The following is a 16,534-nucleotide window of genomic DNA, read 5'->3' on the forward strand; positions in this document are numbered from 1 at the left end:
TCTCCATGCTGTGACCAACTTGTAATATACTGCTTACTTCTAAGAAAAAATTCTCATAACTATTTCCTATAATTTTCAATAATATTTTTCTCCTATCCTGATCCAGACAGGAGACCAATATGATTGCTATGGGCTGGGCAAGGTGGTAAGTCAGGCACTTTCCATGGATCTTTACTATGTGCCTATTTCAGATCATACTCCTCATTTTATTCTATTTCCCCAAAAGATCTAGGCTTACAAATTACTACTGAGAAGTGGGCAGTTGACTGAAAAACTGCTGAATACAGGAAACAATTCACAGTGCTCATCACAGCAAAGAATAATTAGTTAAATACCTCTTCAAGATCGCATCTTTGGTGCTCAGTATCCCTCATCTTGCTGCTCGCTATTCTCTCTTCCTCTCTTCCCCAACACTGGGTGTTGACTAAAAGTCTCTCTATTCTTATCAACAATTCACCTCTGGCCCTCAATTTGTGTATTGCACTCAATCTTATTAAGAATCACAAAAATATGTCATCTCCTGTTGCCACAAGCCCATCCCTGGGGTGGCATCTGCAACACCAGTGAATATTTTTGAAGGACAGATATGCTGATCTACCCTATCCCCCAGCCCTGCAAAATTAAGAGAACTGTATAAAATATATGCTGAAGGATTCACATTGCTACCACTCCACACTTTAAGTTCATTAAGCTGTAAAATGCCACCATTTTTGTATGCATCCCATGTCATCATTTACTATTTAAAATCAGAATTTGAATATGCAAAGAAGTAATTATTTTGTATGAATATGCTACCTTTCAGAGAGCAGAGATTCTAAGACTGTGTGGGGCTCTTGAGAAACTGTTCAGTAATGCTTATTCTTCAGTAAATTATGGGAGATGAAGTTTACAGACATGGTTAGACTGTCCCTGAAGTGGAAAGAACTGCCAGACATACCCTCCATATTCCCAGGTTTTGAAACACAAATGTGTTCAGTCAGTAGTTCATAGCAATTTCAAACAGTAAGGGAAGCAATTAGATGCAAATGCAACAGAAAATTAAAAGTACCTGAATAATTATTTGTCAACATTTTGGTTTGCATACAGACTATTTCAAAAGAAAATCATGCATTGTCCTAGCTCCACAGTAGCAAAGCAGGTTGTCTAGAGAGGGGAAATTCTGTCATATTTATCACATTTATTTCCCATGCATGTCAGGAAGGACAGGCCCTACACATCAGAGAAAGTCAAATATTTATTCATTGGATTACGATATGATTTTAAATTCCCTTGTGTTTGCTCAGTGACATACTTCCTTCCTCCTGATTAAACACTTTATGGAATGTTACTTTAGTTGTAATTAATATACTCCAGTATTTGTTCAGTATTGACTCGATAATGGCTTAACATCCTTAATCAGTTTAAATGTAAGATAGAGAAGGACATGAGATTGAAGCCATCACCCTTACCCTGGCTTTATGGCCTATATTTAAGGCTGAAGCACTTTTGCTTCTAGATGACAGAAACCTTAACTCACATTTATTTCTGATTAGTCATGAGGCATACTGGGAAATAATTCTCAAACTGTTTTGGAATGGCATCAGAAGAGAGGGATCATGCAAATAGTGTTAATACCTTAGCCATGTACACAGGATTAATTTTTTACTACCATTCTTATAGTCATGTGTGTGATGAGTAGACAGTATCTAGAACTCTCATCACCGGAGTCAGGATTTCATTGAAATTTACATTCCACAAAAATATAATGTTTATAAACATTCAATGTATCGTATTATGTATTGAGGATATGAAGAAGAGATGAAAATCAAAGTAACACAACAAAGTATGACACTTGCAATATAATATAAGACTGTTCAAAGTAAGCAACTCTTTCTCAGGTGGGAAAGGAATCATGGAAAGAATGGGATGCCTTACAAGCTAGTTAGTCTTTCTACATCCAGGATGTTTTCAAGCATATGCTGTAGAGCTGTTCCCTTATCAGTAGTGAAAAAGGGAGCTCCCATATTGTGTACACCTTACTCAGTTCCTTCTAGGTGAAGAATTTAGGATTGTTTATTGGCTAGTTATGTCCCATTCTTTTGATTCTTGTTACAGCACCTCTTTGCAAATGCCTATGTTTCTCCATAGGTGAGATAAAGACAGCCCTTCTTATTTGTTACCCTTGTAATATGACATTTTTCTCCAACTGCACTTTGCAAATTTTTCATATGACTCTGAACTATAGAGCTGAATCAATTGCGGGGAATGTGCTGAATGACCATCCATAAAGGGAAACAAAATAAATGACCTCTAAAGGTGAATGGGAGCAAGCAATTTAGAGGAGTGAGTGAGCGTCATATTTTATCACAGGCAGTTGCCTTATTCCAACTTGGCAAACACTTACCAAAAATGTACAAAACCACAGATACTCAGCCTTTCCACATTCATGCAAAAATGTTGTGTGTTCTGGACAAATGATGTGGCCTACTATGCTTTAACCCTGAAATCAAACTCAATCTTCATATGTTAATGAAGACTAAAATAGATTGTTAGAGGATGCCCTGAAGCAGAAACCAAAAGAAAAAGCATTTTCCTTCCTAACTCACTCCACAGGGTCTGTACTTTACCCAGCAAGAGAAGGAGCATCCAATTGTGTTTCTCACTATGTGGAAACCCTAAGTACATGGTCTATTAAATTTGCATTTTGTAAATTTTCTTTCACCTTGGATTTTGTACTTACTTTACTGAACTGTGACTTCTAATCAGTGTGTCATATGGTATTCATTTTTATATTTTTGTTACCTCATAGAAGGGAGTGTTGGAAGGTATAGAATATGGAAGACACTGGTAAAATCATTCTAATACAAACTGTAAAATATCAAAAATAAAAACCCATGTTCATGTGATATTCCTCACCTTTATGATGATGCCTCTAGTTTGGGCAAAACTTTTATTCTAGAACCCACTAAATGACCAGGGTGGGGTTACTTATGCATATTTGAAGTCAGGTCAGAGTTAGATATTTGGAACCAAACCCAAGGTGTATTGTTATTTACTGCTGCATAAGATATTATCTAAAAGTTAGTAGCTTAAAACAACATGAATTTATTCTCTCTTAGTTTCCATGGGTCAGGAATCCAGGTACAGAATAACTGAGTTCTCTGCTAATAGTCTCACAGAGCCAAAATTACAATCAGACAAGCTCTCTTCTCATCCAGAGCTTGATATTCTTATGCAAACTTGTGTAGTTGTTACAGGATTCAGTTCCTTAAGGTTATAAGACTGAGGTTCCTATTCCTTTGCTGGCTGTCAGCGCCACTCTCAGTTCAAAGCCATCCATAGCTCCTTGCTGTACGCCTAATCCATCTTCAAAGACAGCAATAGAGAATCCCCTTTCTCTTGAATTCCTTTTACCATTCAAATCTCTGTTGCCAGGAAGATCCTTGCCCTTTTATGGGATAGCTTGATTAGGTCAGGTCAACTAACATAGTCTCCTTTCTTGAAGCTAACTGCCAAATAACAAAACCTAATTTCGGAAGTTATGTTGTGATATGACATCATCATCACAGGTCCCTCTCACACCCAAAAGGAGGATACAATGCAAGGGTGTGGTCTGTGGCAGCTCATTTAAGAATTCTGTCTACTCCATCTGGAAGGGAGCATCATGAAACCAAGGACTGAGCAAAGGCAAATAAGTTGCTGTTTCCAGCAGGGCTGTCCTGAAAAGGCAGGGAGAAAGCACCTCTGGAAATATGGATGTTTACATGAGCAATGACTGAATGTGAGCAAAGACCAAGAGTTAAAACAGGATATTTTGGATAAGGTCTAACAAGTAGTCTATTTCATAAAAGTTAGAGAACTGTGACTATTTGCAGGTTACCCTAACTGAAAAGATTCTAGCACAGTTACCTGTGCAACTGGGTGACCAAGCTAAATCCTGCAAATTCTAGGTAAGGCCAACTTACATGATGAATATTGAATGAGTCAAAGGGTTCTACACCATTAGCAATACCCAAAGAAACTTCTGGATTTTTTTTTCTTTTTTTTCTTTTTCAAAAACAAAAGAAAACAACAACAAAATAGCCAAATGAAGTTTCCTAAGTATCTTCGGCATAGATTACAGATTAAGAAGGTTCTGATGATAGACTGATGCTGAATCCAAGCTCTCGAACTTACTAGTTATTTGATGCTAGGAAAGTTATTTCAATGCATTTTGCCTCACATAACTTGGCTGTAAATAAGAGGGTAAAGAAATACAGGTTGATGTGAGTATATATATATACAGAGAGATAGATATATCACTGATATTTCAAACCTCCAATGGGTATGCTATCACAGCACTTTGGAGTTATTTGCTTACCCACCATCTAATCTTCTGGGTAGTAATTTTTCTTGAGTGAAGACAGTTGTGCTCCCCACTGATCTGCACTTCCGGGCCATGGTAGATACTTTATAAATACAAATTGCTTGAATATCACATCTGCCTTAGCAGTAAATCATTTTGCAGTACAAGTTTTCAGTTACAAAAAATACTGCCAGTGACCCAGTGTACATTTATGCTTCTTACTAACAGAACCTGGATTTTGCTTGGGAAGCAATGTTCCAAGTTCACTGATCCACCATCCCTTGTGATATAGTTCTATCCAAAAGGTAAGAAAAACCTGGAACTTTCCTGTCTGGAAAGGGGATGTGAGGTAGGTGGCTAGACAACCATTTTGTGACTTGGAGGCATAAACTAGAGAAAAGACACAAACTAAGAATGGCAGTGTAGAAAGAGACATGGAACCTGAGACACTGAGGACCTGAGAACCTCCTGCACTAATACAGGACAGAGTACCCTTGCACTTGCAGATATGTGAGGAAAATAAATGCTTATTTGGTTAAGCTACAATAGCCAGATTTCTGTTAAATGCAACCAGGCACAAGTCTTAACTGATACATCAATTTATTCAGCATTGAAGGCCAAAGATCACCAAAGAGCTTGCAGAATACAGCTAATCCATATTAATACCATCCTTCTGCCACTCAAGGATACATAATTGGTATAAAGCCACTATACAAGTAACTTGAGTGGGGTGAAAGGAAGCAAACAGGGAGAATAATGCCTAAGGATATGTTTAAGCATAACTTCAAGCAATGTGGAGCAATCATCCATTGCTGGGCAACAGAGAGATGTTTCAATTTAGCATCCCATTTTGCATATGATGTGCCATATAATTCAATCAGCCTTCTAGGGAAAAGGGCACCATAAACAGAAAAGTGTAAGTGGCTACAGACCTCAGGGGGAATAACAGAGGAAGAGTCAGTCTATGAAGTCATCATGCATTAGCTTTTTTAAGCAAATACACACACACACACACATTTATGTGTTGCAGTTACACTCATTGCTTTGCAAATATTAACCTGTTTATCACTGAAATCAGAATATCATTGCTGTTGAGAACAAAGAGCTGGAGAAGATTGCCTTGCCTGGCTTGAAATTCGATCTCTGCAGCTTTCTCGCTGTGAGCCTCAGTTTTCTCATCTACAAAATGGTTATAATAGAATCTACCTACAGGATTATTATAAGGATGCTCTGAGTGACATAGATGAAGTAAGTACACAGGCTACGGCTTGGCACAGTCACATGTGTCAGCCTATACAACCTGTACAATTTCACAGAAGTAAATATGCTCTCAGTTGTGCATGTACAAAATAGGGATTTATAAACACATCTATTTCTTTGTAGATAAATTGAAAACCCATTGTCCTGATATATGTAGTGCTGGTTTACATGTTCCAGATCCTTATGAATTTTAAAAAGTTCCAGAAGCATCAACTACAACAGCTACCACTTGCTGGATAGTTACTAGGTGCTGGGGCTGTGCTGAACACTATTTACATTATCCCATTTATTCCTCAAAATGCCCAAAGATTGTAGTGTAAATTCACTGCCACAAAGGATGAGTAAATTTCCCATGGTAACAAAACAAGTAGGCAGAGGAACTGGAATTGAATCCAAATCTAATTATATCAATCTCCAGAGCCTGAATGTTGTACTTGGTGCTGTTATTTTGACCTTTGCACTATTTATTAACTTAGATGACATGACACACCTGAAAAGACACGACATCCTCACTGAAGAGACTCAGCTGAGGTCCCAATAATATAGGAAAATATACTTGAGCTGATTTCCACAAACAAATCTCTTCTTTGCCATTAATCTCTTCTGCTTATATGCAAGAACAGTAATGCTTGGAAAAATCTTAGAACAAAGAATAGCTAGATTTAAAATGTAAAGCCTGAAGTATTTGCTCAACCACATGCTGGATAAGCTTTCTACCCATTCACATAAGAGATAGTCAATTTCTAGTGAGAGGATGCGGAATGAAATTTAATAAACTTCTCCAGCATATACACATCCCCTTAAAACCAAGCAGACCCCAGAGCACTCTATAATCAGTTGTATTGTTTGTTATTTGCTGAGTGTGCTCTTTAGTAATTGTCAACTTAACTGCCTCAATCAATCGTGTGCCTAGTCCAATAGCACTAAGTCTAGAGGGTGCAATCTGATCCATTCCTCACTCCACTCACAATGATGGGTGGGATGTCCTGGGACAGAACTGCATCAGCTCAGAGAAAGGTGCATATTTTTTCTAAACAGCATTAAGGATTGATCTCTTTTCACAAACACCTTTTGTCCAGGACTATACTATCTTATTCACCATCACTTACGTACCTGGAGAATAAGCTGGTGCATAGCAGGCACTAAAAAAATGTTTACCTAAAAAAATAAATGATTGGTCTGCAAAAGGAGGAAGGAAAATTACTCCTCACTTTTCTCTCCTTTCCTGCACCTTACACAGATCAGAGATGATGCTACTTCCTAGGAATTCCATGCAATGCCATAAAAATGGAAGGCCCAGGGCCTAATGTACTATTCTATTCAGAATGCAGAAGTAGACGTGAACAGCATAACAAATAATGAGATCGGATCCCATGAGAGTTTCTTTTGCATAATAAAATCCCACATGTTAAAATGCAGATTTATTTTAAGCCCTGGAAGTGCTGACCATATGTCACAATGGCTGAGGAGATGGCTACTTAATAGATAATTTGCAATGCAAGCCAAAGAACTAATCATGGCCATCTGATCATCATGCCCCATCAAAAGCCAGCAATGAGGAGCCAGGGAACAGAGCCAGAAACTGGCAACACATCTCACACGCAAGGAGAGTTATGGGGAGTGTTAAGGGGCAGGCTGATTAAATGAACATCTCCCCACCCTAACAAAGAAAACAAAATAATAATAGTAGTAATAATAATAACACAGCCCCATTACAGTGTGCTTGCTAGAAAACATGCAATTCACTAAGCATGTTGCCACTATAATCTTTTTAAATTCCTTCTCACTGGGGAAGTTGATGATGACATTGATAGCCCGAGAAGACAGGCTATTTTCCAAAACCTACACCCCAAAAATCTGGGGTCTCTACTTTGAGTTCTATTGAGAGCCTAAGCTTTTGACCACTCTTCTACAGAACATGGCATATTAAAGATGATAAATACTCAGTGAAATTAACTGTTTTTTATTGAGTGAATTTAACAGAGCATGGTACATAACTTTCAGCCTCACAATGTGTTAATACATTGATTAGTGTGAATGGAATAACTCGGAAATGTCTTAGGCAGTTCTCTGCCATCTCACTAGCTGTTGGAGGACAGTTGGCCCTTTATTAATGACAGAGAGTCATGAGCCAAACTGCATGTCTTTGAGCCCCTTAGTCCCTGTATTATTCTGCTAAGGCTACTGTAACCAATGGAGTGGCTTAAACCACAGAGAGTTACAGCCTTGCAGTTCTGGAGGCTAGACCTCCAAGATGGAGGCACCAGGAGGGCTGATGCCCTCTGAGGGCTGTGAAGGAGGATCTGGCCTGTGCTTCTGCGCGACCTGCTGGTGGTCGGCTGGAAATCTCTGGGGCTCCTTTGGCTTGTAGATGCATCACCACCATCTGTGCACACTTCTTCACATGGCGGTCCCCCTGTGTGTGCCTGTGCCCTCAGGTCCCCTTTATATAAGCTCACCAGTCATATTAGATTAGGGCCCCACCCTACCCAATAGGACCTCAACCTAGCTAATTACATCTGCAACAACCTGTATTTCGAAGGGTCCCATTCTGAGGTCCTGGAAGTCAGGATTTCAACATATGATTTTTGAGGGACACAATTCGACTCATATCAATCTCTTATACCTGTGCCTTGCACGAGCTGTTTTCCACACTTAGCACCTCCCCCCTATGGTGTCCCTGTCTCTCATGCTCTTTCAATTGGTTACTTAGTCACTCGGGTCACTGCTACTATCTCTCCTCCTTCAGGAAGCCTTCCCTGACCCACTCAATAAATGTCAGCAAGTATTAATAATAATAGTATGAATAATAGCAGATAGGAGTGAATCACACTGAGCAGGAATATTAGCAGTGACAGAAAGCACTGGGGAGTCTTTCCAACCCTGCCCTGTAATCATCTGCTTTTTAGTTCTCTTAACATTTTTATCTTGTTTTTTATTAATAAAATGAAGGCTGCTCCTAAGCCTTAAATTGTTACCTCTGTTGGTTTATTATTTTCTGGTACATACTCGGTTGTGATATATCTAGAAGTCTGATGCCCGATTGACTTCCTTTCCACATACTAGACTTTTTGACTGATCTCAGGCAAAGGAAAACATATCTAATTCTCATTTCCTCACCTCTCAAATCAGGATACAATGCTCAGGTTGTAGAGCTGATATGAGGTTTAGAGATATACCTGGGATGGTGCCTGATTCATGCATGAGAGGTACTGAGGTACTCATTATTTGATAATTGTTATAATTAGGATGATCATTATTGTATAAAATTAATATGATTAACATTTCTTTTAGTCTACAATAGTTCTTCTAGTCTATGGCACCAAAAGTAGAAAAGCTTATCTTTTGGACCAATATGCTACATGATACTCTGAATGAGGCTCTCTCTATGAGTCACTATGTGAGCTTTTCCTGTACAAGCCTCTGAAATCCACGGAGGTCGTTCAGACACTCTTCACGGTTGCCCTTGCCCATAAACTGATATTTGATGAATCTGTTGCACCATGTTATTTATTACTGCATCATAAAATATATTTAAATATAATTTTACTCAAGATACACAAGCATACATACAGCTAAATATTGAAAACATGGGTAATCTTATAGCTACCAAATAAACTCATCAGAAGCAAACATTTAAAGATCTCATTAAATACATTGTCACTTTACTTCTGTGAGAGGTCAGTTGATTGCTTATTTAACTAGAAGAATCCACCACTTTATGTTAAGCAATGTGGCCAGTACTGTACTATGTACAGGAAGACATAATAAAGCTGTAGTCTATATAGAAAGTATCACATAATACATACCCTTTAGTACAACATTCTTCGATCTTGTTAGGCAAGTGTGTGCAGGGGGTGTTCAGGGGTTCAGGCCAGAGTGTCCTGAGCTCTAGGTGGAGAGTAAGGGACCTAAATTCCTTCGCTGTATTGCCCCATGGCCTCTGTTTCTCTTGTGAAATAATAGTTGGTCTAAATCTTCTCTCCAGCTTTGGGACTTTAATGATTCCAAAGTGTTCTCCAATAAGAGAACAGTAACGCAGTAGAAAAACAGTATACTCAGTTTGCAAATGCATCCTACTGACAAATCTCAATTAGTAAATAGACCAAATCAAAGTTTCTCAAAAAAATATGTATAATTTATATGCACTTCACAAAGCAGTCCATTGATTATAAGATTAGCCTCACAAATTTCACCTGAAAATCTATTTCAAAAAATTGAGCTCTGTTTGCCATCAATTAGGTAGCTTAATATAATGAAGAGTGGGTATAAGAAATGAAATAAAACCTATATAACTAAACTTTTCATTTTCAGTGGGAATAAAAGTAACTAAGACATCATTAAAAATGTTTTAGATGCTATATTTTAATATGAAAAACAAGTAAAAAAGGAAATTAATGAGCTAGACACCTTAGCGTATACTACTGGCATGTATGGCAACTTATTTCTTAAAATAGTTAAAAAATACTGCTGTTAAGTTTCCTTGAAGCTTAAACATTTCATCAGTATGGTATGATAGAAACTCATAACATTTTTATAGATAAAAATACAGCTTCTTTAAAAAATCCACCATTGGGTCTCTTACAAACACATTTAATTGGTTTTATAACTAAATAAATATAAAATGCAGGTGTCTAAAATATACTTCTCATCAACAGGAAAGGTAATGACCTGTTTGCATTCCAAGGTACGATGATACCTCAGCTTCATGAGCTAACAATACTACCGAGAACAGAACATGGCTATTCAGCAAATGATAAACATTAGAATCAGTGACTGATTGACTGATTGATTCATTAATGAACTGAGTAATTCAGTAGCTCATTGATTTGCTCAACCAACAACTTTACCTGAGACTACATGCCTAACATAAAGAAGTGAATATTACAAGTCAAACTCTAGGAATAAAAAAATATTATATCCTTAATGGGTAGGTATCTTATCACGTTTTCTACTCAGCAGAGTAATTTTTACGCAACTGGTTAAAACTGCTTATGGAAGAAATGATATTATATTTTCTTTCTTTTTTTCAGTTCTTAAACTGGTATTCTGTGTATGACTGGCATTTTAGTGCATGTATTTAGTTTACCAGAGCATATCATTCCTTAACCATGTGAGATAGAAAATAAGAATAAAAGAGTAGGTTGCATTTTGATTCATATCTATTAAACTGGAAAATAATTTTTAAAAATATATTTAAAATCTTAATTCTGGCTGAAATTTGGTTCCAGACACTTTGAACCATCACCTTTTTCATTCCATTTAAAAAAAATTAAACCTGAAATATTTTTTTAGAACAGTTTTAGATTCATGGAAAAATTGAGGGAAAAGTACAGACAATATCCATATATTTCTCTACCCCAATACATGCATAGCCTTCCCCATTATCTACATCACCCACTAGAGTTATATTTGTTGCAACTGATGAACCTATGTTGACACATCATAATCACCCAAAATCCATAGTTTACACTAGAGTTCACTCTTGGGGTTGCACATTCCATGAGTCTGGAGAAATGTATAATGACATATAGCCAATATTATGGTATCATACAGCATATTTTCCACTGCCCTAAAAATTCTCTGTATTCTTCTTATTCATTCCCCCAAGCTTCTGGTAATCACTGATCTTTTTACTATCTCCATAGTTTTGCCTTTTCCGGAATGTCATATAGTTACAGTCAAGCAGTATTAACTGTTTTAGATTGGCTTCTTTTACTTACTAATATGCATTTAAGGTTTCTTCATGTCTTTTCATGGCTTGGCAGCTCATTTCTTTTTAGCTCTGAATACTATTCCATTCTCTGATGTACCTCAGTTTTGACATTTATAAATAAACTTGCTAAAAACATCAGTGTCAACATTTTTGTGTGAATATAAGTTTTTAACTCTTCTGCGTAAATACCAAGAAATGGAATTGTTGGAATGCATGATAAGGGTATGTTTAGTTTTGTAGGAACCTGCCAAACTGACTTCTAAAGTGGCTGAACCATTTTTCATTCCAATCAGCAATGAATGAGAGTTCCTGTTGTTCCATATTCTCATTAGCACTTGATGTTGCCAGTCTTCTGGATTTTGGCCACTATAATAGGTGTGCAGTAGTATCTCTTTGTTTTAGTTTGAATTTTCCTGATGACATATAATATAGAGTACCTTTTCACATGTTTATTTGCCATATACATATCTTCTTTTGTGAGATGTCTGTTATGGTCTTTGGCCCATGTTTTTAATCAGATTGTTTTATTATTTTTGAGTTTTAAGAGTTCTTTGCATATTTTGGATATTAACCCACTTAAAAAATCTTACTAAATATCTCTCATCTCTTCAGTTGGTCTTGATAGAGCTAATTGATGGATCTTCTTTAAGTGATTCCAATAATGCACTTTTTGGACTAATACAGTAAATACTTTGTTAGTTTTATATGAAGACTCCTGTGCAGTGGAAAATATTCTGTGTAATACCATAGTATTGATTATATATCATTATACATCCCATTTCTATCTCCATTTTTCCTTCTCAGACTTAACTTCTATTATTTTTATACATCAAATAAACTTTTTAGCTAGTTTCCTCATCTGAATATTAGTATCATAACTGCTACATTTTAGGTACTTGTGAGGATTAAGGAAAATAAACTGTGGCATGCAGTAGGTACTTAACAAATCACAATTACTTATTATTCTTAATATTAAAACTCCATGACTGAAAGAATATAGTTAATACAACAGAAGAAAACCTGGTTTCAAACCCTAAATTGTTATTTGCCAGAATTCTTTATTCAGATAGGTTAATTGCTCTCTTTGGGCTCTAGTTTCTTTATCTGAAAAGTGGTGATAATAGGTGATTGGCTGATAAGAGGTTGGAGTTGGATTAAGTAATTAATAAGCATAATAAAAGCTAAAAGCACCAAGGAGAGTTTGTTCCTTTTTTCTTTGGTCCTGTATGTATTCTATACTGTAGCTTCAGGCTAATCACCATTTGTTTATTGTGTCTATCTTTTCCTGCCACCAAAATTTTTCTCAGCCTAGTCCCTCAACTAGCATTCCTACAACTGCATTATTCCCTATCATACCCATCAATATGTTATCTGTCATGTAAGGCTCAGCTCAAATGTTTCCCTTATTAAAAGTCCTAGGCTTTTCCCCTAACAAATACCTTCACTATCCTCTGTACTCCCCTATATCATACCAAATGCAATACTCATATATATCCTCACTTATATATACCTCTTACTTCCCTTATCTAGACTACAAGTTAAAAGAGGCAGGGATAGATACGTTATTCCCATGCATGTCTCTTAAATTATCAAACCCAATGCCTTGAATGTAAGAATATTCAATAAACTTTGATTAAATTAACTATAATTAACTATAGTCTGGGCTCTTATATAACTCCGTACTTCCCATCTAAAGTAATTTCTACCTTTAGAAGCATTTCACAGCAAGCAGACTATATAACATATTTAAATTTCTATTGATTTACCCATGTATCTTTTCAGTTTTCTCTGAAGATGTGGATCATGGGCAGTCACATAGGATGACTGGAGGAAATTACAGCAAATGTGGTTCGGGGGAATTTCAGTCATGGACTAGCACGTCATACTTCTGGCATTAAAAAAAAAACTAAGCAGAAGGAAAAAGAAAGATAACTGTCTACTTGAACATGGGGGTCAGAGGTCCCCCACAGGGCTGGGGGTTCTCCATCCATTCCTCTAACTTGTTAAATCTGTTTACCTAGCAGTCACAGGAAGTCAATTCTTGAAACTTAGTTCCATTTTCCAGTAGTGGCTATAAGGGTGCAAACAGTACAGTGATACTTATTGTTCTCTCTTATGTAGCATTCTTTCTCATTTGCACTACAACCCAATTCTGTGAGATAGTTATTAATAAATCTGTCTTTCCTATAAGGACCTATGGCTCAGAGTCACCAACCAACCTGACCTAAAGTTACTAATACATCCACAGGATAGAAGATTCCAGACAAAAATTCTTCTAACTTCAACCCCCACTCTTCTTGCAGTACACCACACTCAACAGATTCTTTTTATCCTTGATTTTCCAATTGACACCCCCAAAATATTGAGAAGCAAGTAACAACATAAAAATTAAAATAGGAAATCTGCCATAACCTTAAACCAGCATCAAAAGTTAAAGGAAAAACTACCAAACAATTTTGGTATAAGAAGTTATTCAAAGACTTTATTTCTCAAGGAAAAAAGAAGATCTTAGGTCTGACCTGAGTAAGGACAGCTTTCCAGCTGCAAAGGAGAATTCTGCTCCTGGTAAAGGGGGATACAATACCACCCAAGTAGTCTGCAGGCACTTCAAAAAGAGGGCTGAGTGCAGTGCACCTTTTCAGAAGTCTGTTAGGGTTTCCTCTCACCACTTGCACCAATGGCTATTAGCCGGAGTGCCACTGCTCTGGGTTTTTTAAACACCCTGTCACCTTCATCCTGAAGTTTAAATGAACAGAAACCAGAGTTGGGAATGCTCTGAGATCTCTGACTTCACATACCTGCAGAGCTTGGGGAGATTGACATTGGTTTTATTTTCATATTATATTTTCCAGTAATGGAAAACATACCTGTCTACCTGTATAGACATTTTTAAATTTTTTATTCTTGTCCATAAAAATCTCCAAAGACACACAGTTTACTATCTGACTACATGTTTCTCTAGTCACAGTCCACAATGGATATTCTTCCTTCCCACCCCTCTCACCCCCAACAACACAGAATAAAATGAAAGTTGCCCACCTGCCTGAAAGATGGGGTACCATAGCACCCACCACCAAACAGCTTTGGTAAACAGCCTTGGGAACTTGTCACCCGCGATAAATGCAGCATCATGTAATCCACCCAGAGTAATGATAATAGCTCAAAAGCAGCATTAATTAGGATCCTATTCTTTCTACTTAGTCCTCCTACATAACATTATCTTCATATAATTTTGGTATGTGGTCCAAAATAATTTTTCTATATAAAAATGATTGTAACAGCTTTGCAGTTAAATGTGTTCACTTTTTAAAAAAAAACACAGATTCTATACACAGAACAGAAGGACTAAAATATAACCAAGGAAAAGATTCAGGCTGCTATGGCAGAGATAAATGTTTGTCACATCTGGAAAAAAACAAAAGGAACTGGAGAAAGGTTATAACAACATCCTCTAGAATTTTCTATTTTTCAACAAGAAACTTTAAATACTGGCTCTATTAATTTGGTCCAAGGGATACTCAAAAAAGAAAATGAAACACAAAGTAGATATATCTTACATTGATAATTTAAACTACATGAAAAAAGAAATGTTGACTATTTTCTAAACGTTGCTATAATAGGTATTTATCCAAAAAACATTTCAAAGCAGTCTTATTTGGGGCAGGCACATGGGAAAAGTTTAAGACCCCAGAGCAAGGGCTATTTTAGAAACATCAGGGAAACAGAAAAAGCAATTCTTCTCAAGAGCATTATAAAATCATTTAAAATTGTTTTTTAATTTGTTAATTTAAAAACTGGATTTTAGCTCCCATTAATACTTGTTTCCTACTTATTTTCATTCTTCATCTTTTTGAAAACAGAAAGCATACATGGATGACATTAAAATACACATCAAGGTGACTAAATTTTTTACAAAATTTTTTGCAAAATGTATAGACAGAGTTTTGATGATGGTCTCTCGACTATGAAAAGCCAGCTCTGGCCCACAGTAGGGGGTTGAGGGGAGGGAGAAGTGGAAGAATTTGGGAACATTGTGACGGCAGATGCTCCTGTCTCTTTAGAGGCCAGCTGGGATTAAATAAAGGCTATTTTACCCGCTTTCTGCAAGCCTTCAATGGCATAGGATCAGTATTATAACTAGCTTCTGGGTATTGCTAGTTGACCCAATGGGCCTTGAACTGGTGATCAGAACCTTGCATGCACTCAGTCCTAATATATTTGTGTTGGGTATAACATTATTTAATTTCTGAAAGGTCTCTTAGAAGCCACTAACCTCCCTTCAGGCACTCTGCCCCTACTTTGGGAGCACCTCTGACTTAATCCATTCCAGAAAAGCTTGACATCTAATACAACCGAAGTCCCTGCGTTGATACACTCAGATAGCTTCGGAAATCTCGTTCTCACACCACCACTATTTTGTATGTAAGGAATTCATGGCACAGAACATCAGAGCTAAGATTCAAACCCAGGTCTTCCTGGTTCATACCCACTGCTAGTTCTGCTAATCTACACTACTGCTCTATCCACTGGTCACATTTCAACCACCCTATGAATGCTCTTCAGTAGGTGTGTCTGTCAATAAAAAACAGAGGCAACCAAAAGACACACTTTCCATAACCTAGTATTTATACAGGGACAAAGATGAAAGAAAACTGAGAAAGTGTTTATTGCCTTAATATAGTTAAGCCAAATAATATTTCTATTCATTATCTTGAAAGCTGGAGATAGCTTATGGTGAGTAAAAGCTCAGATGTGAGCCTACCTTGGGAAACAGTCTAGCAGAGTCGTTAAAAGCACAGACTCTAGGGTCAGACACCTCAGCTCATCTTTTCTCTTTGTTATTTACCAGCTGTGTGGCCACAAGCAGGTGACCCTGTGTCTCAGTTGCTTCCTGGAGATACACACGTGACTAAAACATGACATTCATAATATAAATGTAACTTCTATTCCTTTATCTAAGCATGCCTTAAGCCATCTATAACACATTATGGATTATTTTTTTAAACACAGATATTGTGAAAAGTTTGTGCATTAGACAACTTTATTGCATTGGTTTTATGTCAACATTTTTATTTTGTTGCATATATCATTTTAAAGTCATCATAATAATTTGTATGACTTTATTTGGTATCTCATTTATTTTTAGTATTATAAGTGCCTGAAAAAAGAAAACTAGGCATAGCTTGGCCTTCCAGGCCTTGGGAGGTCCTGACTTAACCTCACTGATGTTTAAT

The sequence above is a fragment of the Manis pentadactyla genome, chromosome 5 (genome assembly GCF_030020395.1).
Source record: "Manis pentadactyla isolate mManPen7 chromosome 5, mManPen7.hap1, whole genome shotgun sequence".
NCBI lineage: Eukaryota > Metazoa > Chordata > Mammalia > Pholidota > Manidae > Manis > Manis pentadactyla.